We start from the raw sequence: 21,424 nt of genomic DNA on the forward strand, positions 1-21,424 counted from the left end.
ATAGAAAAGCAACTGCTTCATGTTGTAATTAATTTGTATCATTTTCATTGAGCCCACAAGTTTTACAATCACTAGTAATGCTGAAGAGGCATCGATGTATGTCACAGTCATTGAGCCGTGTTAGTTGGTCAAAGTAATGATTGTCAAAAATATTCTTTGCTTTCCTAAATAAGCAAACTATTTATGATAATAAGAATGAAGAGTTTTATATTTTATAAATTTGAATGTTGTAAAATTATCCTCAATAGATATTTATCATTTGTAGCAACCATGTTTGCATAATTAGCACAAAGGTGTAACATAATGTTATCAATATATATAGAATGACAAAAAGTGATGTTGGCTTCATTTGAATAACATATGAATTAATGTTCGAATATGGGAAAATGCACTACACACGAGGTTCCACAGATAATCAATCTTTTCTACGGAGGACTAGGAAACATATACATAAGCTCTACCCTCTGGACTATATAAGGAGAAATAGGGTACCCGGATCAGTACCTTCAATACTCATAGTCTACATTGCATAGGCAACTAGTCATGAGAGCCCCTTGTAAACTCGAGTATACGAGATAAGAGAGATATTCTCAACTGGATGTAGGGTACTCCATACCTGAAACAATATAAACATGTGTCCCATGAGCTACCCTTTTGATTTCCTGTGCGTGATATGTTAATCTGCATTGCTGGAGCCGATACCTTCGACATGACCGAAGGTAAGGTAGTGGGGAGGTGATGAGGACATCAACACCGATCATACATCCACGCCGTCCACGCCGACACCTGCTGGTCCTATTACTCGTGCTCATGCTCGAAAACTTAATCATCAAGTGAGTTCCTTCTTGAGCTCTTGTCCATCCTGTTTAGATCTTGGAGACACGGGCACTCTTGTTTTGATTAGGAATCAAGGAGAAGACCGAAAGGGAAAAGGACTCGCGTAGGCTGGATTCGGACTGCAGCACACCTCCAACTGGCGACGGTCGCCACGGTTACATACGGAGTCGGATTGGGGTGATTCTGGACTTGTTGGAAAGCTAATAAAGTCTACTTTCATACGGATCTGACCTCGTACTCATACCTGCTCAGAAGCGGCGTCAACAGTCCAAAAATCACCGAGAGGTCTATTCTGTCCAGGGTGCTGCGCCACCTTAAGTTAGCCCAATGGGCTTGTATCGTTTAGAGTCCAGTAGGGACGCGTCCTAGGGTTGGAGCACGACCCAAACTCTCTTGTGGTCGTCCTCCACACGTCATATACCCCTTAGCCGCCACCAGAAACACTTGGGTTTTGTTTAGATCAAGTTTAGCCATCGCTACTTGCTTGTAGGCGCGCGTGCTGATCCAGTCGCCCGTCTCCTTGTCTTCGGAACCCCACTCATAATAAGATTCAGTGTGAAACCTTCAATTTTATCTTGCAATTTCAGTGCTTGTTTCCTCGTTCTTGCTAGTTCTTCGATTGCTTGCAGGACGGGAGCCCTAGGGGCTGGTTGTCGTGCTCCACAAGATCGTGACGGCCTTGGGAAGTGGTGTATCGGTCGCTAAGGCGCGGTCTTGGAAGGCTGTAGTCGGGCCGTGAACGTCATCTCCATCCACCAATCGAGTTATCTCACGCCTCTCATCGAAAGATCGACCACAAACCCTTGCGGGTTCATATCAATTGGTATCAGAGCAAGGTTTATCGGTGAGAGACTTCCAATCCTTCACTGTTTTATTTTTCCTATAGTCCAGAAAAGCCAAAAAAATAGTAGATTAGTTTCCTGCAATCCTATAGACCTTTGAGCTGTGGCTAGTGCTACCTAGTTAGGGCTTGTTGAATATTCGGTTGCATCGGGTGTGTCGGATTGCTGGTCTTAGTTTATTCCCTTAGAGTTTCGAGTTCTTGTCACTTTCCTATCACAACACGCGCTATCATATAGTCTCTCTGTTGGCCGAATCCAAGTAGGGTTTGAAGTTTGAATCGGACAAGGAATCGGCTGTTCCTCTCTGTTGGCCGAATCCAAGTAGGTTTTCAAGTTTGAGTCGGATCAAGGAATCGGTTATTCCTCGCTGTTGGCCAAGTCCGAGTAGAATTGGAAGTTCCAATCGGACGAGGAATCAGTTCACCCTGTGCTACAAATATCAAACTAACCACGCAGCAAGTATTCATATCTAAACGAGTGGCTTACTCTAGAGAGAGAGAGAGAGAGAGAGAATATCATTTTTTTACCGGAATACCCCTGCCCTTTCGGAAAAAGTGTGTGTGCTGAGTTACTCTTTGGGAGTGTTCTTCTTCATATAATCAGTTTTGAGTGCCCCCTGGAAAAAAAAATATATTCAAAAAAAAAGAGAAAGAAGCAAAAGAAAAGAAGAGAAAGGGGCTGATCTTAGAGATTTTTCGTTCACTTTGGGTGGTGTGTTGTGCTCTCCTTTGTGTCCAGGCTCGCGTCTCTAGCACGGTCTAGACTAGGACCAGCACAGTACCGCCGGTTGAACGATTATTCAACTTGCTTTTTGTAACTAACGTGGTGCTAGTTCGTTCCTTGTTTCAGCCCACCTATAGCTCCACATATTCTACAGCTTGACAGGTCTCGTGCTGCGGCACCGATACACTTCATCCATTGCTGCAGACTTGTTGGTAGACGACCCCTCCTGTCGAGCAAGGTAAGAACTGGTAAGAACTTATGTAACAGGTGGAGAGTGAGCGATTTGCTGTAGCTACATCCTAGTAGTTGTAGGGCTTTTTATTTCTTCACTTGTCTTCTTGTTGTCTTTGTCTTTGAACCATGCCAGGGTCCAACGAAGATAACCAAATTCCACATTCGCCTCGCACAAAGGGCGTCATACAACATTTTGAAAGGAAAGTGAAGCTGCACACGGAGGGACTTGATAATGACTTGCAGGTGACAAATGACAAACTTGGGCAGTTGGAGGCTACGTAGATTGCCGCAAACAACAAGCTTGCAGGTTTGGAGAAGTCCATTGCTAGTGTGGACAAAAGCCTTGCTGCTCTGCTGAGGCGTTTTGATGACCTCCACAACAATGATAAAGACAAGCATAAAGAAGAAAAGAAGGAGGAAGATCGAGAGGATGGTAGTTATGATGAAGAATACACAGGTGATACTGAACATGATGATCGAGACACTCATGATCGACGTCACCTACGTCACAACCGTAGAGGTATGGGTGGTCGCCGCCGACGCGAGGTACACAATAATGCTGATGCTTTCAGTAAGATTAAATTTAAAATACCTCCTTTTGATGGTAAATATGACCCTGATGCATACATTACTTGGGAGATTGCTGTTGATCAAAAGTTTGCATGCCATGAATTTCCTGAGAACACACGTGTTAGGGCTGCTACTAGTGAGTTCACAGATTTTGCTTCTGTTTGGTGGATCGAATATGGCAAGAAAAATCCTAATAACATACCTAAAACTTGGGATGCGCTGAAACGAGCCATGAGAGCTAGATTTGTTCCATCTTACTATGCCCGTGATATGATAAATAAGTTGCAGCAATTGAGACAAGGTTCTAAAAGTGTAGAAGAATACTATCAGGAATTACAAACGGGTATGTTGCGTTGTAAATTAGAGGAGGATGAGGAACATGCTATGGCTAGATTTTTAGGTGGGTTAAATCAGGAAATTCAGGATATCCTCGCTTACAAAGAATACAATAACGTAACCAAACTGTTTCATCTTGCTTGTAAAGCTGAACGGGAAGTGCAGGGACGACGTGCTAGCGCAAGGACTAATGTTTCTACAGGGAAAGCTAGTTCATGGCAGCAGCGCATGTCTACAACTCTGTCTACACGTACTCCTATGCCATCATCTAGTGACAAGACTCGAGCTGCCCCCACCAATTCAGTAGCGAAGACAGCGCAAAAGCCGGCTGCGAGTACTTCATCCGTGGCATCGACAGGTAGAACAAGCAACATACAATGTCATCGGTGCAAGGGATATGGCCATATGATGCGTGACTGCCCAAACAAGCGTGTTATGATTGTCAAAGATGATGGTGAGTGTTCATCTGCTAGTGATTTTGATAAAGATACACTTGCATTGCTTGCGGCTGACTATGCAGGTAGTGAGGAACACATAGAAGAACACATTAATGCAGGTGACGCGGAGCACTATGAGAGCTTGATTGTACAGCGAGTGCTTAGTGCACAAATGGAGAAGGCGGAGCAAAATCAGCGACACACTTTATTCCAAACAAAGTGTGTCATCAAAGAGCGTTCGTGCCGCATGATCATTGATGGAGGTAGCTGCAACAACTTGGCAAGTAGCGACATGGTACAGAAGCTCGCCCTCACCACCAAACCACACCCCCATCCCTACTACATCCAATGGCTAAACAACAGTGGTAAGGCAAAGGTAACGAGACTTGTGCGAATCGATTTTGCCATCGGATCATACAAAGATATTGTTGAATGTGATGTTGTGCCTATGCAAGCTTACAATATTCTGCTAGGTAGACCATGGCAATTTGATAGAGATTCGATGCATCATGGTAGATCAAATCAATATTCATTTCTATACCATGATCGAAAAATTGTGTTGTATCCTATGTCTCCTAAAGCTATTATGCAATCTGATGTTACTAAGGCTGCAAAAGCAAAGAGCGAGAGCAATAAAAATGACAAATCTGTTGTTGATGACAAAGATGAGATAAAATTGAAAGGACGTTGTATGCTTGCTACAAAATCTGATATTAATGAGTTCAATGCATCCACCTCTGTTGCTTATGCTTTGGTATGCAAGGATGCTTTGATTTCATTTGAGGATATGCAACGTTCTTTGCCCCCTGATGTTGCTAACATTTTGCAGGAGTATTCTGATGTGTTCCCCATTGAGATACCAGCGGGGCTGCCACCAATACGCGGGATTGAGCACCAAATTGATCTTATCCCTGGAGCATCTTTGCCAAACCGTGCGCCATACAGGACCAATCCGGAAGAAACGAAGGAAATTCAGCGACAAGTGCAAGAACTACTAGACAAAGGTTATGTGCGTGAGTCTCTTAGTCCTTGTGCTGTTCCAGTGATTTTAGTGCCTAAGAAAGATGGAACATGGCGCATGTGTGTTGATTGTAGGGCTATTAATAATATCACCATTCGATATCGACACCCTATTCCACGATTAGATGATATGCTTGATGAATTGAGTGGTGCTGTTGTGTTTTCCAAGGTTGATTTGCATAGTGGGTACCACCAGATTCGTATGAAATTGGGAGATGAATGGAAAACTGCTTTCAAAACTAAGTTCGGTCTATATGAGTGGTTAGTCATGCCTTTTGGGTTAACTAATGCACCTAGTACTTTCATGAGATTAATGAACGAGGTTTTGCGTGCTTTCATTGGGAAATTTGTTGTCATCTATTTTGATGATATACTGATTTATAGCAAATCCATGGATGAACACCTTGATCACTTACGTGCTGTTTTCAATGCTCTATGTGATGCATGTTTGTTTGGTAACCTTGAGAAGTGCACTTTCTGCACCGATCGAGTATTGTTTCTTGGCTATGTTGTCACTCTACAGGGAATTGAGGTTGATAAAGCCAAGGTGGAAGCTATACAAGGATGGCCTATACCCACGACGGTCACACAAGTGCGGAGTTTCCTAGGACTTGCTGGTTTCTATCGCCGTTTTGTGAAGGACTTCAGCACCATTGCTGCACCATTGAATGAGCTTACAAAGAAGGGAGTGCCCTTTTCTTGGGGCAAAGCACAAGAGCACGCCTTCCATATGCTGAAAGATAAGTTAACACATGCACCTCTACTCCAACTCCCTGATTTTAATAAGACTTTCGAGCTTGAATGTGATGCGAGTGGAATTGGATTGGGTGGTGTTTTGTTACAAGAAGGCAAACCTGTTGCATACTTTAGTGAGAAATTGAGCGGGCCTATTCTTAATTATTCTACATATGATAAGGAATTATATGCTCTAGTGCGGACATTAGAAACATGGCAGCATTATTTGTGGCCCAAAGAATTTGTTATACATTCTGATCATGAATCTTTGAAGCATATTCGTAGTCAAGGAAAACTAAATCGTAGACATGCAAAATGGGTTGAATTTATTGAATCTTTTCCTTATGTTATCAAACACAAGAAAGGGAATGATAATATCATTGCAGATGCATTGTCTAGGAGATATACTTTGCTGAATCAACTTGATTACAAGATCTTTGGGTTAGAAACAATTAAAGACCGATATGCTCATGATGCTGATTTTAAAGAAGTGCTGCTGCATTGTAAAGATGGGAAAACGTGGAACAAATTCATCGTCAATGATGGGTTTGTGTTTAGAGCTAACAAGCTATGCATTCCAGCTAGCTCCGTTCGCTTGTTGTTGCTGCAGGAAGCGCATGGAGGTGGCTTGATGGGGCATTTTGGAGCGAAGAAGACGGAGGACATTTTTGCTGGTCATTTCTTTTGGCCAAAGATGCGACGAGACGTGGAGAGATTTGTTGCTCGCTGCACAACATGTCAAAAGGCTAAGTCCCGGTTGAATCCACACGGTTTGTATATGCCTCTTCCTGTTCCTAGTGCTCCTTGGGAGGATATTTCTATGGATTTTGTGTTGGGATTGCCACGGACTAGGAAAGGGCGAGATAGTGTTTTTGTGGTTGTGGATCGATTCTCTAAAATGGCACATTTCATACCATGTCATAAAACTGATGATGCTACAAATATTGCTGATTTGTTCTTTCGAGAAGTTGTTTGCTTGCATGGTGTGCCAAATACAATTGTTTCTGATCGTGATGCTAAATTTCTTAGCCATTTTTGGAGAACTTTATGGGCCAAATTGGGGACTAAGCTTTTATTTTCCACCACTTGTCACCCCCAAACTGATGGTCAAACTGAAGTTGTGAATAGAACTTTGTCTACTATGTTAAGAACTGTTTTAAAGAAGAATATTAAGATGTGGAAAGATTGTTTGCCTCATATTGAGTTTTCTTATAATCGTTCGCTGCATTCTACTATGAAGATGTGTCCCTTTGAGATTGTTTATGGCTTGTTACCACGTGCTCCTATTGATTTAATGCCATTGCCAAGTTCTAAAAAGTTGAATTTTGATGCTAAGCAACGTGCTGAATTGATGCTAAAACTACATGAAACCACTAAAGAAAACATAGAGCGCATGAATGCTAAGTATAAATTTGCTGTAGATAAAGGTAGAAGGGAATTGATTCTTGAACCTGGAGATTTGGTTTGGTTGCATTTGCGAAAGGATAGGTTTCCTGAATTAAGAAAATCTAAATTGATGCCTAGAGCGGATGGTCCTTTTAAAGTGATGCAACGAATAAATGAGAATGCATATAAGCTTGATCTTCCTGCAGATTTTGGGGTTAGTCCCACATTTAACATTGCAGATTTGAAGCCTTATTTGGGTGAGGAAGATGAGCTTGAGTCGAGGACGACTCAAATTCAAGAAAGGGAGGATGATGAGGACATCAACACCGATCATACATCCACGCCGTCCACGCCGACACCTGCTGGTCCTATTACTCGTGCTCATGCTCGAAAACTTAATCATCAAGTGAGTTCCTTCTTGAGCTCTTGTCCATCCTGTTTAGATCTTGGAGACACGGGCACTCTTGTTTTGATTAGGAATCAAGGAGAAGACCGAAAGGGAAAAGGACTCGCGTAGGCTGGATTCGGACTGCAGCACACCTCCAACTGGCGACGGTCGCCACGGTTACATACGGAGTCGGATTGGGGTGATTCTGGACTTGTTGGAAAGCTAATAAAGTCTACTTTCATACGGATCTGACCTCGTACTCATACCTGCTCAGAAGCGGCATCAACAGTCCAAAAATCACCGAGAGGTCTATTCTGTCCAGGGTGCTGCGCCACCTTAAGTTAGCCCAATGGGCTTGTATCATTTAGAGTCCAGTAGGGACGCATCCTAGGGTTGGAGCATGACCCAAACTCTCTTGTCTTCGGAACCCCACTCATAATAAGATTCAGTGTGAAACCTTCAAATTTATCTTGCAATTTCAGTGCTTGTTTCCTCGTTCTTGCTAGTTCTTCGATTGCTTGCAGGACGGGAGCCCTAGGGGCTGGTTGTCGTGCTCCACAAGATCGTGACGGCCTTGGGAAGTGGTGTATCGGTCGCTAAGGCGCGGTCTTGGAAGGCTGTAGTCGGGCCGTGAACGTCATCTCCATCCACCAATCGAGTTATCTCACGCCTCTCATCGAAAGATCGACCACAAACCCTTGCGGGTTCATATCAGGAGGAATCGAATCCTCGGGGCCGGCCGACCTCTCCACGTACCTATGGGCCTCCCACCTTTGTTTCAGAGCTTGGTCGCATGTCATGAGGTGTTTTATGTCAGTAGGTTCACATGGTTGTGCGAGATGTTGATCATGTGGGCCCAGCCCATTGATCCTTTGTGGGGTGTACATCCGTCGTTCAAAGAAAACACATAATGCATCTAAGGGTACAAAACACTTAAAAATATGTTTCCTCAATTTGCACCATGATTGGGGGTTGGTGGGGCCACCAGTGGGGTCGGTTGACCCCACCTAGGGTCACCCGACCCTAGGGGTGGCCTCTCTAAACCCATTCCTTCCATATTTGCTTCCTACACATGTAAGACTCAAATACAAATGGAACTTTGTTATTTGAAAAAAATATCATTATGAAATGGTTATTTTTGTTTGTTCCGAGGTATGTTGACGGTGTTTGGTGTAAAAACGTGCCATAACTATCGTCAACATCTTGTACTACGGAAGATATATACAAGCTATTAACAACTAAAAACTAGTAGTTAAAACTGATTTTAGAAATAATTTAGAGCTGTTTGGATCGGCTTTAGAGCTGTTGCCCACATTTCCCATATCATATGAAATATTTTAATCTTTCCGTCAGCTACTGTAGATTCACTGTTCTACCTACAGTCGCATCCCGGGCGTTCCTTCCTACGGATTTCATCCCGGCCGTTCCTTGGCATCCTTATCCTCTCCCCTACCCGTCTCCCCGACCCGACGCTACCCGGCACTTCTCCTCCCACCTCCGTCGCTCCCACCCCGCAGAACGCCGCCGCTGCCTCCGGCGCCGCCGCCGGCGACGACCCCTTCTCCCTCCCCGACGTTGCGCCGCCGCCGCTTCGACCAACGCCGCCGCGGACGCCGCGATGCTGCAGCTCCACCCTGTCCGCCTCCACTTGATGAGGCGCTCCGCCTCTACTAGCGACGGCGCTCCACCATCTTCCCGGCTCTGCCGGCCCGACGTTGCGCCGCGGCAGCACGTGTGCCCCAGCCTGGCCAAACCCTAGCGGCGCATCACGTCTGCGCCGCACTACCCTGCCGCCTCCAACCAACGCCGTCGCTGTCCACTTCACGTCCATCGCCGCCACGCCAGATGTCCCAGGGTACGGACCTCCTTCATTTTCGCCTGCCCTGCCCCTGCTCAAATCGATTCGATTCTGATGAATCCTCAAGCTCTGGTCTTCTCGCTACGGCCACCACGGGTTCCATTTACCTGCTATGGACACCTCGCAAAGCAAGAGGTCTAATACATCCATGTACACAAATCTATTGTCTGATGTGTTTACTCCTACACATTGATGCCTTCTAGGTGTTTGCTGAAATGCCGAGGTGAATATAAAAGAGTCATTGACTTGGTGCACGATGCACCCCGGCAAAAAAGTCATTGGGTTGTAATCTCTTCCAAATTTTATAGTGCCTTCTTTCCAACATGCATTTGGGTTATATATATATATATATATATATATATATATATATATATATATATATATATATATATATATATATATATATATATATATATATATAACACACACACACACACACACACACACACCAAAATGTCATCTGTTCATGCACCAGCCCTTCAACCATCTATGTTTTTGTACAGGTGGCACGAAAATAATCTAATGGCGTATTCCAGTTCTTTTCTTCGGTGTTGCCATGCACAAACCTAACCTGAAGAGCCTGCACAGATAGTTGGGTCACCACAAATGAAGGTAAAATGATTCCTTCTCTTGCTCCCATCTCAAACTGCCACTACCCAATGCTTTACAATGATCAGTAGCCGACAATCCAGAACATTTACCATGTTACCTTACCGATTCTACATGTGTTGCCAATGCAGGTACCTTTCCCATCGCTATTTACATGCACCCATTACCTACATGCTGCTCTCTTGCGGACAATTGTTGCAGAACTGATCTCAGGAAATGAGATTGTACAGGTGCTGAAATGATAGCATAAAGGTGGTGTTATCTTTATTGACGGTTCCATTTCCAGTTATGCAGAAAACATGCCATCTTTAAATTATTCTTTATTACATCACTCTGCAACAGGAAAAATGTCATCTCGAGTGTGTCTCACTGATGATTTTCTTGCCTTCTCAGTACCTACCACTTTCATATGCAGAGAAGTCGTGGAAATATCTTATTTGCATGACCATTATAGGATTGGTAAAATAGATAGGTGATTAAAGTATCTGTCCTGGCCTTTCTGTTGCCACAGTTTCAAAAGGAATCAATTAGCCCTTACACACTTTGGGTGGTTTCCTCATTACTTTGCTTAGCCTTCCTGTTGCCACAGTTTGAAAAGGAATCAATTAGCCCTTACATATTTTGGGTGCTTTCCTCATTACTTTGCTTACTATCTCTTTGATTTTTCAGGCTGCAGATTAATTTGGGAATACATACCAGGATGCTGCACTGAATGGATCCACTGAAAAGCTCTACAAACTGAGTGGTAATCATTCTTCATGCTTCAATCGATGTAGTATTGCACCTGCTTCCAGCTTGGGTTTTCCAACGATAATCACAGTGACATGCTTCCTCATGTCCATGATGATGGGATAAGTCTCTATGTTGGCTGGTCTTTATGGGGCTGTAGCATATGGTCATTGTGGCTGCATGGTGGTCTTGCTGCCCATCAAAGACAGTATCCTTGACTGGCTAGGACAACATTTTAGCATCTATGACAGCATCTGTTTTTAGGACAGCATGTTAGCATCTAGCATCTTGGCATATGCTTAGCTGGCTAGCAGACTATAAATATGTAAACCTAACCCCTCAGGTTGGCTCACTCCTCTCCCAGCCCTCTCCCTACGCAGCAGCCCCCCGATAGCGCGTCATGTCCGCAGGACAGTCTCAGCGCTCGGTCGCCTCGAGCACGCGGCGTCGGCAGGAGGCCGAACTTGCCGCAGCAGAGGAACGCGAGCGAGCGGCGGCAGAGATCACTGCGGCGGCGGCAAGGGCGTCGAGGCTGGCAGCGGCGGAGCTGGCAGCAGCCAGAGCGAAGGCGGAAGCGGCGGCGGCGGCGAATGCAGCGCGTGCGGCGGCAGCGGAGGTTGAGGTTCTGCGCGGCAGCATCAGCAACTCCATTTCTGCTGACGACAGCGCCGACGTGGACCTCGAGCTGCTGGGGAGGGAGGCAGCGCGGGCGCGGGCGACGCAGTGGGCAGCTGCGCACTCCCACGAGCGCGGCGGCAGCCCAGACAGACGCGGACACGCCGACGACGCTCCTGGAGGAGGCGCGCACGGTGGTGGCGCTCCTGGAGGAGGCGCGCACGGTAACGGTGGCGGACGAGTCGATGGAGAGCGCGGCCTTCACAGGCAGCGTGGCTCTCTCTCCTCGGATCGCTACCGTGGTTACCACGGGCTCTAGGCTGTTGTCAGGGACGTCGGCCCCGGCGGTGGGTGGCCTACCCTCACTAAGACCAACTACGTCGAGTGGGCTGCGGTGATGAGGGTAAAGCTCTAGGTGCGGCACATGTGGGAGGCAGTCCGGTACGGCGACGTCGACTACGACCAGGATCGACGGGCACTAGATGCCCTCATCGCTGCCATTCCGTCCGAGATGCAGTTCTCGCTTACCAACAAGCGGACTGCCAAGGAGGCTTGGGATGCCATCGCTGCGGCACGCATCGGTAGCGACCGCGCCTGCAAGTCCACACTGCAGGCACTTCGCAAGGAGTGGGGGAACCTGGCCTTCAAGCCAGGTGAGGATGTTGATGACTTTGCTCTTCACCTCAACACTCTGTTGCAGAAGATGGTGCAGTTCGGCGATGGCACCTATGGCGAGGAGAGAGCCTACGAAAAGCTCTTCTGCTGCGTCCCCAAGAAGTACAAGCAGATGGCTCGCTCGATCGAGTCTCTGCTGGATCTCTCCACGATGTCGATCGAGGAGGCGATAGGTCGCCTCAAGATCGTCGACAACGATGAGCCACAGTCTCTCTCGGGGCCCATCACCACTGACGGGAAGCTCCTCACTCGGGAGCAGTGGGTTGCCTGCCAAGGTGACCAGAAGAAGGGGGAGCCTTCTTCCGCGACAGGCGGCCGCAAGCGTGGCAAGGCGCGCAGAGATGCTCAGGCCAGGGCACGAGGATGTGCCAAGGGTGATGCCCGCGGAGGCGCCCAGGACGGTGCCGCCGACAAGCACAAGCCGGCACGAGACGACACCTGCCACAACTGTGGCCAGCTTGGTCGTTGGGCCAAGGACTGTCGACAGCCACGACGCGGCCAGGCCCACGTCGCATAGGCGGAGGAGCCGGCTCTGTTCATGGCACATGCAAGCATCGAGCTACCTCTAGCGGGACCGGCTCCGGCAACGACAAGACTGACGGGTGGTGCCTCGACACCGGCGCCACCCATCACATGACCGGTCGACAAGAGTTCTTCACCGAGCTTGACTCTAACGTTCGAGGCTCCGTCAAGTTTGGGGATGCCTTCGACGTGGAGATCAAGGGCGTCGGCTCCGTCATCTTCATCGCCGTGTCTGGTGAGCACATGCTGCTCACCGGAGTCTACTACATCCCCGCGTTGAGGAACTCTATCTTCAGCTTGGGACAGCTGGATGAGAACGGCTCGCGCATGGTGGTTGAGGATGGAGTCATGAGGATTTGGGATCGTCGTCGTCGCCTTCTTGCCAAGGTAACCAGAAGCGCAAATCGACTCTACGTCCTTAACGTGTAGGTGGCACAACCCCTCTGTCTCGCTGCTCGTCGGGATGACGAGGCGTGGCAGTGGCACGAGCGCTTCGGGCACCTTCACTTCGAGGCCCTGAAGCGGCTCAGTGCCACGGAGATGGTGCGAGGCCTGCCGTGCCTTGACCATGTGGAGCAGCTCTGCGACGTCTGCGTGTTGACGAAGCAGAGGCGACTCCCCTTTCCCCAGCGGGCGAGCTTTCGAGCCAAGGAGATGCTCGAGCTTGTGCACGGGGACTTGTGTGGCCCGGTGACACCGGCCACACTGGGAGGATGATGCTACTTCCTGCTGCTCATCGACGACCTCTCCCGCTACATGTGGGTGATGGTCCTCGGCAGCAAGGGAGAGGCTGTGGACGGCATCAGGCGCGCGCAGGCTGCTGCGGAGGCGGAGTGCGGCCGCAAGCTGCGCGTGCTGCGCACTGACAACGGCGGCGAATTCACGGTGGCTGAATTCACGTCGTACAGCGCTGATAAGGGCATTTAGCCCCACTACTCCGCGCCGTACAGCCCGCAGCAGAACGGCGTCGTCGAGCGGTGCAACCAGCCGGTTGTGGGGATGGCTCGGACCCATCTCAAGCAGAGGGGGATGTCGGCTGTCTTCTGTGTAGAGGCGGTGGTGTCGGCCGTCTACATCCTCGACCACTCGCCTACCAAGGCGCTCGACGGCAGGACGTCGTATGAGGCTTGGCATGGGCGCAAGCCGGCAGTCTCCCACTTGCGGGTCTTCGGCTGCCTCGCGTTCGCCAAGGAACTTGGCCACATCAGCAAGCTCGACGACAGGAGCACTCCGGGAGTGTTCATCGGCTACGCGGAGGGCTCGAAGGCCTACCGCATCCTCGACCCGAAGACACAGCGTGTGCGCATGACGCGCGACGTTGTGTTCAACAGGGCTAGGATGGGCATGGGACAAGGCGGTGGACGACGGCTCGGCTCCGACGTACGACGACTTCATTGTCGAGTACGTCCACTTCGAGGGAGCTGGGGGAGTAGGCAGCTCTTCTTCGACGAGCGCGTCTACCCCAGTCTCCGAGCCTTCACCGACCCCGGCGCCTGCTACTCCGACAGCACCACGCTCTCCAGCCAGGACCTCGGCTGCGATGAGTTCTTTGCCGGCTCCACCACAGCCGGCACCGCCACGCACTCCAGCACCGACAGGCACCTCTCTGGGCACGTCTACTCCAACACCAACTCGTGTCGAGCACAACCCGGTTGAGCTCGCTACTCCGCTCTTTCACGACGAGGAGTGCATCGACGCGTACCACGACGGCGAGCCATTGCGGTACCGTACGATGGAGAACCTTCTCGGCCGCCAGCCGGTGCCGGGACTGGTGCCTCACGATCTGGAGGCGCAGTTGCACCTTGCGTGTGACGACAATGAGCCTCGGTCGTTTGCAGAGGCCGAGAGACACGCGGCATGGCGCGCCGCGATGCAGTTGGAGATGGATGCGGTTGAGAAGAACCGCACCTGGGAGCTTGCTGACCTTTCTCGTGGTCACCGCGCGATCACCCTTAAGTGGGTGTACAAGGTGAAGAGGAATGAAGCCGGCGCCATCGTCAAGCACAAGGCTCGCTTGGTGGCACGAGGTTTCGTGCAGCAGGAGGGGGTCGACTTCGATGACGCTTTTGCTCCCATGGCATGGATGGAGTCCGTGCGACTCCTCCTTGCGCTAGCTGCCTAGAAGGGATGGCATGTTCATCACATGGACGTCAAGTCGCCGTTCCTTAACGGTGACTTGAAGGAGGAGGTCTACGTGCACCAGCCGTCGGGATTTGCGATCCCCGGCAAGGAGGGCAAGGTGCTCCGTCTGCGCAAGGCCCTCTATGGCTTGCGACAGGCACCGAGGACGTGGAATGCCAAGTTAGATTCCATGCTAAAAGGGATGGGCTTCGAGCAAAGCCCACACGAGGCGACCATCTACCGACGGGGCAGTGGAGGAAATGCTGTGCTGGTGGGTGGCTACGTCGACGACTTGGTGATCACCGGCACCAAGGATGTGGAGGTGGCGGTATTCAAGGAAGAGATGGAGGCCACCTTCCAGATGAGTGACCTAGGGCCTTTCTCCTTCTACCTGGGAGTCGAGGTGCACCAGGATGACTTCGGGATCACGCTTCGACAGACCCACAGACCGCCTACGCCAAGCGCGTTGTTGAGCTAGCTGGGCTCATCGACTGCAACCCAGCTCTCACTCCGATGGAGGAGAGGTTGAAGTTGAGCTGCGACAGCACGACGGAGGAGGTGGACGCTACGTAGTACCGGCGTCTTGTGTGGAGCCTTCGCTACCTCGCCCACACACGGCCGGACTTGGCATTCTCCGTCGGCTACGTTAGTCGGTTCATGCAGCGACCGACGACGGAGCACCAGCAGGCTGTGAAGAGGATCATCCGCTACGTTGTGGGGACTCTCGACCACGGCCTCTACTACCCTAGGTGTCCTAGGGTGGCACACTTCGTCGGGTATAGCGACAGCGACCACACCGACGACATCGACACCAGCAAGAGCACGAGCGGGATCCTCTTCCTCCTCGGCCAGTGCCTCGTTAGCTGGCAGTCGGTCAAGCAGCAGGTGGTGGCCCTGTCCAGCTGCGAGGCCGAGTACATAGCGGCCTCCACCGCTTCGACTCAGGCGCTCTGGCTCGTTCGATTGCTTGGTGATCTCGGTAGAGACACTAGAGCGGTGGAGCTCAGGATGGACAGCAAGTCTGCTCTGGCCCTGGCAAAGAACCCCGATTTTCATGAACGGAGTAAGCACATCCGGGGGAGGTACCACTTCATCCGAGGCAGTTTGGAGGAAGGGAGCATCAAGACGAGCTACATCAACACCAAGGACCAGCTTACAGACCTGCTTACCAAGCCTCTTGGGAGGATCAAGTTCCTTGAGCTCTGCTCCAGGACCAGGATGGTTCAATTTTTCTACAAGACGACGCATAAGACTTAACAGGAGAATGATGTGATAAGTCTCTGTATTGGCTGGTCTTTGTGGGGCTGCAGCATATGGTCCTTGTGGCTGCATGATGGTCTTGCTGCCCATCAAGGACAGCATTCTTGAAGTTCTCTCCTTTTCATAGAAATTTGGTCTTCTATTCAAGGAATTCTGGACACTCTTTGCAGATGGTCCTTTGTGGTTTACTTTAACCCTCTCTACAGTCTGAGATAGTTGGGGTAACTCTTCGAGGGCCTCAATTTTAAAATCTACCCCCTCAATAATGTTTGCTTCAGCCTCTGTTGCTTCCTCGTCAGCAGCCCCCTCTGTTGCTTCCTGTATTGCAGTCTCTGTTGTTTCCTCAGCCGCCGCCTCTATTGCTTCCTCAATTGTAATGTGAGCACGAGCACTAAAGCAACAAGAACGTGTCTCCGCGTCCTGGACTAAATCACGTCATATGGAATTACTTTTCCAGAGAGTTTCTTTATGTCCAAGGATCCAAAGTCAGTTCCTGCAGGTGAGGCATTTAAATGAGATGAAAACAGACTAGGATTTTGAATTTGTCTAACTGATCCAAAGGCAGTTCTTTATATCAACAGAAAAGGAACAAAGGTTAACGTACTTCGCTCTCGTCAAGGTCACATTAGCTCTTTTACAGCAATCTAAAAAGCCTATGTTCCCATCATGATTGTGTCTTACTGTTGAGAGTATAATTATGTCTTTCTCAACACCTTGAAATGAATCAACAGTATTTATTTGAAGATAAAGAAATGGAATTTTCTGATAATTTCCAATTCTTTCTTGCAAAGCAGTGACTTGGGCTATGTATTGAGACATTATGACAACACTGGTTTTCTTCTTCTGCTCGGCACATGCTGTATGGATGATACTTAAACTAGTTAGATTTAACGAAACCCTGAAAACTTACTTCCTATCTGAAAGCTGAAATGTTAGGTATATACCTTTAGCAAGTCTGCAAATAATATTAGCTGCTACATCAGCTTCAACCAAATTTCTGAAACCCTGACCAGTATGCTCTTCACAGCCATCTTCAATATGAATGAATGAATAAGGATCAAAAATACTTTCAGGGAGGTAAGTACAGTGATATTCTTTGACATTATGACCGTCTATAATTTTATTATCATAGAAGTTCTCATTCGAAAACTTGCTGATGTAGGGATGCATTCTATATTGCACATTTAGCAACTCCTTGTGGTGACCAATTTCGCTCAATCTCTCAAACAGGCTTCGTCTATAATTGGCCCTTTTAGCAATCAGGAAATTAGCAGGAAATAGAAAGTATGATCAATCTAGAAATCAGGAAATAATCGCCGGTACCAAGGACACATTCAAATGATCATATAATGAAGACATATCGGGCTCTTTACCAATGACGGTAGCTGCATATGATCCCCAATTAGCACCAGATATTCTATCTTTGTGTGAGCAAGATGGATCATTGACTCACATTCTTTTAAGTACGCTGCCTCATCAATAAACAAGATGTTGAAATTATGATGCCGCACCCTGGATGAAATGAAAGGAGTGCAAAATACAAGTTTTGCTTCTTCCAAGAGTCCTCTATCTCTCTATCGTTCAACTCTCTCCCTCCACTCAGCTTCTGAAACTCCTTATTCAGCTTGTCCAGCTTCTGGAACTCGTCCTTCTGCTGCTTAACGCGATTTTTCAAATATACTTTTGACAGATCTTTATCTTCCTTCACCTTCAGACGCTCCTCATTACCCAACAGAATGATGTCCTGAATTGATTCAGCTTCAGATAAATTCTCTAATAGAGAAACAAGTTGACGAGTCAATCGCCCTAGAGCTGTGTTCGTTGGAGCACATACAAGAACTCTAGGTTTCTTAGCCATCTTCAGAAGGAAATACAAGATTATTGAGACTGTCTTAGTTTTACCAATGTCGGGTGGACCCTAAACTAGCCGTACAGAACTAGAAGAGTGCTCAGTTGCTGAAATACAGCTTGCTACTACATTACCCTGGGATTGATTAAGTCCAAACTGAACAATGGCAGCCTTAGAACTACTTGATTTATTTTCTCCGTTAGGCTGCAGCATATTAAAAAAACGCTATCAGTGATTACCGAAAATATCACCACCACAGAAATTGTACATGCAGCCATTTTCAGCACATGAGCAAAGTGGTGCTTCACTTCATTCTTTAGCAAGACCATACAGGTACAATTAATTACATGGATCACAAACCACTATTATCATAGTTATTTATTCTCAGTTATAGATCACATGAAAAGCATATTAACACATATTCAAATGAGGGATAAAGTAAAGATTAAAACTTGCATAAGAAACATAATCATGATTCATCATTTTAACATAAGAGCATACATGCATGACATTCCAATGCTCAACCCTTTCAAGCAATAGTTATCCAAAGTACAGAATAGAGAGGGAAAGAGAGAGATGTCAATACTTACGCCATTATTACTCTTACTCAATATGAGATTGATTACTCCTGATGTATCTTTGAAACCATTCGTCATCGCTTGCCAAATACATTCATCAGTTTTCATATTAGCTAGATGCATGACTTGGTAAAACTTATCCCGGCTGCCCTAATGCGGCGATTCTGATAGCAAGACATCCATCCACACTGTAAAACACTTCTCAAATTCACACACTTCCTCACTGACCCACGTAACTACTAGGATTGTGCAAAAGGAATTGTCCTTGAAGATTTGATCCCTAGACTCTAAATTCCTTGCTGATAATAGCATGACATCACTTGTTCTTGGCGAATTCTTCCCCTTGTGTAGACAGAGCTTGACACTGTATTTATTTGGCATATCACAGTCTAGGTTCCTACCATAATAATGCACATCTATGCCTTTGGATATGGTAACCATGGCCGATTCGATTTGATGAAAGATTTCCTCTAGCATTGAACTTCGAAATGCTTCTGTATAGTGCTTGCAAGTTTGAAATTCCTTCGGGATTTCCTTCACCTGCATACAACAGCATGACAACCTTGATGTGGAGCATTCTGGCAGTTACAAAATAAGGAGTGTTGCTTTGTCATTGTTACCTCAATAGAGGGCCACTTGCAGGTCAAGATATCGTAGACCGGCCATGATAGCACCTTTTGGACAAGAGTTTCGGGCTTGGACTCTTGGCCAGCTTTGTTTGAGTGCAGCATTTTGATGCCGGTGCAATCTGCTAAGCAAAACAACTTGTCCCTATTACTAATTTGCAAATAATTTTAATCTTTTAGCATTATTTTGCACCCAAATTTTCACTATTCTTTCCAATGTATGATACAAGAGGTGTAACCGTGTAAGACTCTTTGGAGATGTTGTACTGAACTTTTTGCAACTACTGAATGTCTAGGCAGGACGACAATGCCGTAAGAGTTGAGAGGAAGAGAAGCTAAAGGTCCTCCTCAATTTATATTCCTGCACACTCTTTTTTTTTTCTATGCTTGCTCTTAGCTATGTATTGGATTTGTCTCGCATGCGTATAATAACCACCCTCCCTAAATTTATAAATGGGCTTTACTGTCACTTCTCATGATTGAGATCTTCCAGCTTAGACATATACTGTCTATGCACACTGAGTACAATTTTTTGTTATAATACCATAGCAGGGGCTAGTCTACATATGCACAGCCCAACAATCATGTACCTATTTCAAAAGGTAACCAAATCACCTTTTCATTCAAACATACTTTAGGACGACAAAACATTTACTTTGGTTCTGCTACCTTGAACCAATCTTTTCCCACGTGCTGCTTCATCGCAATTTGTATAGGACTGCGCTGCCCTGGGGGCATTTTCGAAACTTTAGCTAATGTCGGTCCATTTATCATTGCAGGGGTTAATCCATATATGCACAGCCCAAACATCATGTGCGCGTTTCAAAAGGTAAGCAAATCACTTTTTCATTCAAACATACTTTAGAAATACAAAAACATTGCTTTGGTTGTACTTCCTTAAAGCCGTCTTTTCCAACATGGTGCTCCATCCCAATTTGTGTAATACTGCACTACCCTGGGAGCATTTTTGAATGTTTACCTGATGGTATTTTAATTCAACGAATCCGTGTCCTCAAAAGTTATTGCTATTCGTATACCAATTCATGCCTGTACGTTCCTTATCATGCATTTGTCCCTTCTTTCCCTGGCAATTTATTTTTATATTTTCTGCATAGTCACATTGTTTCATGCTACATTCCTATGATTCTGCAGCTGTTAGGTAGAATATGCTCCAGTCATATCACCCTCACCTTATATCATGAGTTCTTGCTTTCAATGCTACTATCATATTCTGTGGAATAATAAAATCGTATTGCCTTTTGTTCAAATAATTTTGCGATATGTTTGCTTGCCTTTTGTTTAAATGCTTCGTATGCGCACATGTGTAGATGACCAGTCCTGTCCTTCCCATTCTCTTGCTGTTGAAGACAGTATACATGGATACACCATACGGGCAACAATTTCCTTACGCAATGAAAAATGCTTTCATCTGCGCTTTCACTAATAATTATATATTTTTTGTGACTGATATTGCTATGTTTAATTAAAACCTTGGTCTCTACATGTGCTTTCAGGACACCGCTTCCAATGGTTGCAGGTTTCAGAAAAAGTTTTCCTGTTGCCAACTTATAAATTCCATTCCTCTTTGTACCAACCAATGTCGCTCCTGTAAATTTCGAATGGACAAAACTGCTGTTATTCCAAACAGATTACTGTCAACCAATTCAGAAGTGTACTAACTTGCAACTAAACCGTTGATCTTTCCTTTTTTTCATCTTGCTCTGTTGTGACGCGCGACCCTGCTAGTATCTTAGGTGTTTGGGTATTTCCATTGTCGACCATGCTGATTATAAGCTTTGAAAAAGCACTAAATGCATACTTGAACGAGCAGCTCATTATATGGCAAAGATGATGGCCAGCTTACAGTTTATTTTGACCATGAGAACTACAAGTTCTACATTCTTTTTTTCGGCGTAAAACAAGTTTTACATTCTGAACTCAACCTTGTGACACTCTTTATTTTGTTTTCGCAGTCCATACGTGGTAATTTGCAATATGTTTCTCTTAAGTACACATTCCATTTGATCATGGTAATCTCCAAAGCTATGAAGGGTGACTCTGGACTTAGGTGTTGTTTGTTTCTTCAAAGGCAACGTCTGTTATGAATTTAGGCATTTTCATGTTTAATTTAATCTGGAAAATCCATAGCAAATTGGTAACAACATGTATGTGAACGTGTGATATTACTACTTGCACTAATAGCAGATATGAACATGAACGACATATAGATCATGGCGGAAAAAGATTGAATTTAACAAATTCAAGAATACAATTATACCCAGCGGTGGGACTCATGCTCAATGTACCGGCGGCTCCACACGTACTAGTCGACATAGTGTGTTGCTTGATGTCGCGGACTACGGTCGATGCAGGAAGATGTTCGCAGTGCAGTCCCTCGAACACCAGGAAGTAGACAATCCGAGGAAGAAGAAGAAGACGACGTCCGCAGCCACCAGGAAGAAAACGATCTGAGG

General features: G+C 46.8%; 1 long non-coding RNA gene across 3 annotated transcripts; it reads left to right on the forward strand.

Annotated features, from left to right (window-relative positions):
• The first annotated feature begins 8,974 nt into the window (after positions 1-8,974).
• Positions 8,975-20,659, forward strand: LOC136486703 (uncharacterized). Of its 3 annotated transcripts, none has more exons than XR_010766925.1 (9): positions 8,975-9,363; positions 9,570-9,648; positions 9,870-9,978; positions 10,107-10,227; positions 10,645-10,720; positions 19,247-19,291; positions 19,500-19,552; positions 19,730-19,779; positions 20,465-20,659. It is a non-coding gene; the product is annotated as an uncharacterized lncRNA (long non-coding RNA). The 3 variants fall into 3 exon arrangements; XR_010766924.1 differs by having other exon boundaries at positions 19,503-19,552; XR_010766923.1 differs by lacking the exon at positions 19,500-19,552.
• Positions 20,660-21,424: the final 765 nt, after the last annotated feature.

This window comes from Miscanthus floridulus, chromosome 10 (assembly GCF_019320115.1).
Source record: "Miscanthus floridulus cultivar M001 chromosome 10, ASM1932011v1, whole genome shotgun sequence".
In the NCBI taxonomy this organism is placed as follows: Eukaryota; Viridiplantae; Streptophyta; class Magnoliopsida; order Poales; family Poaceae; genus Miscanthus; species Miscanthus floridulus.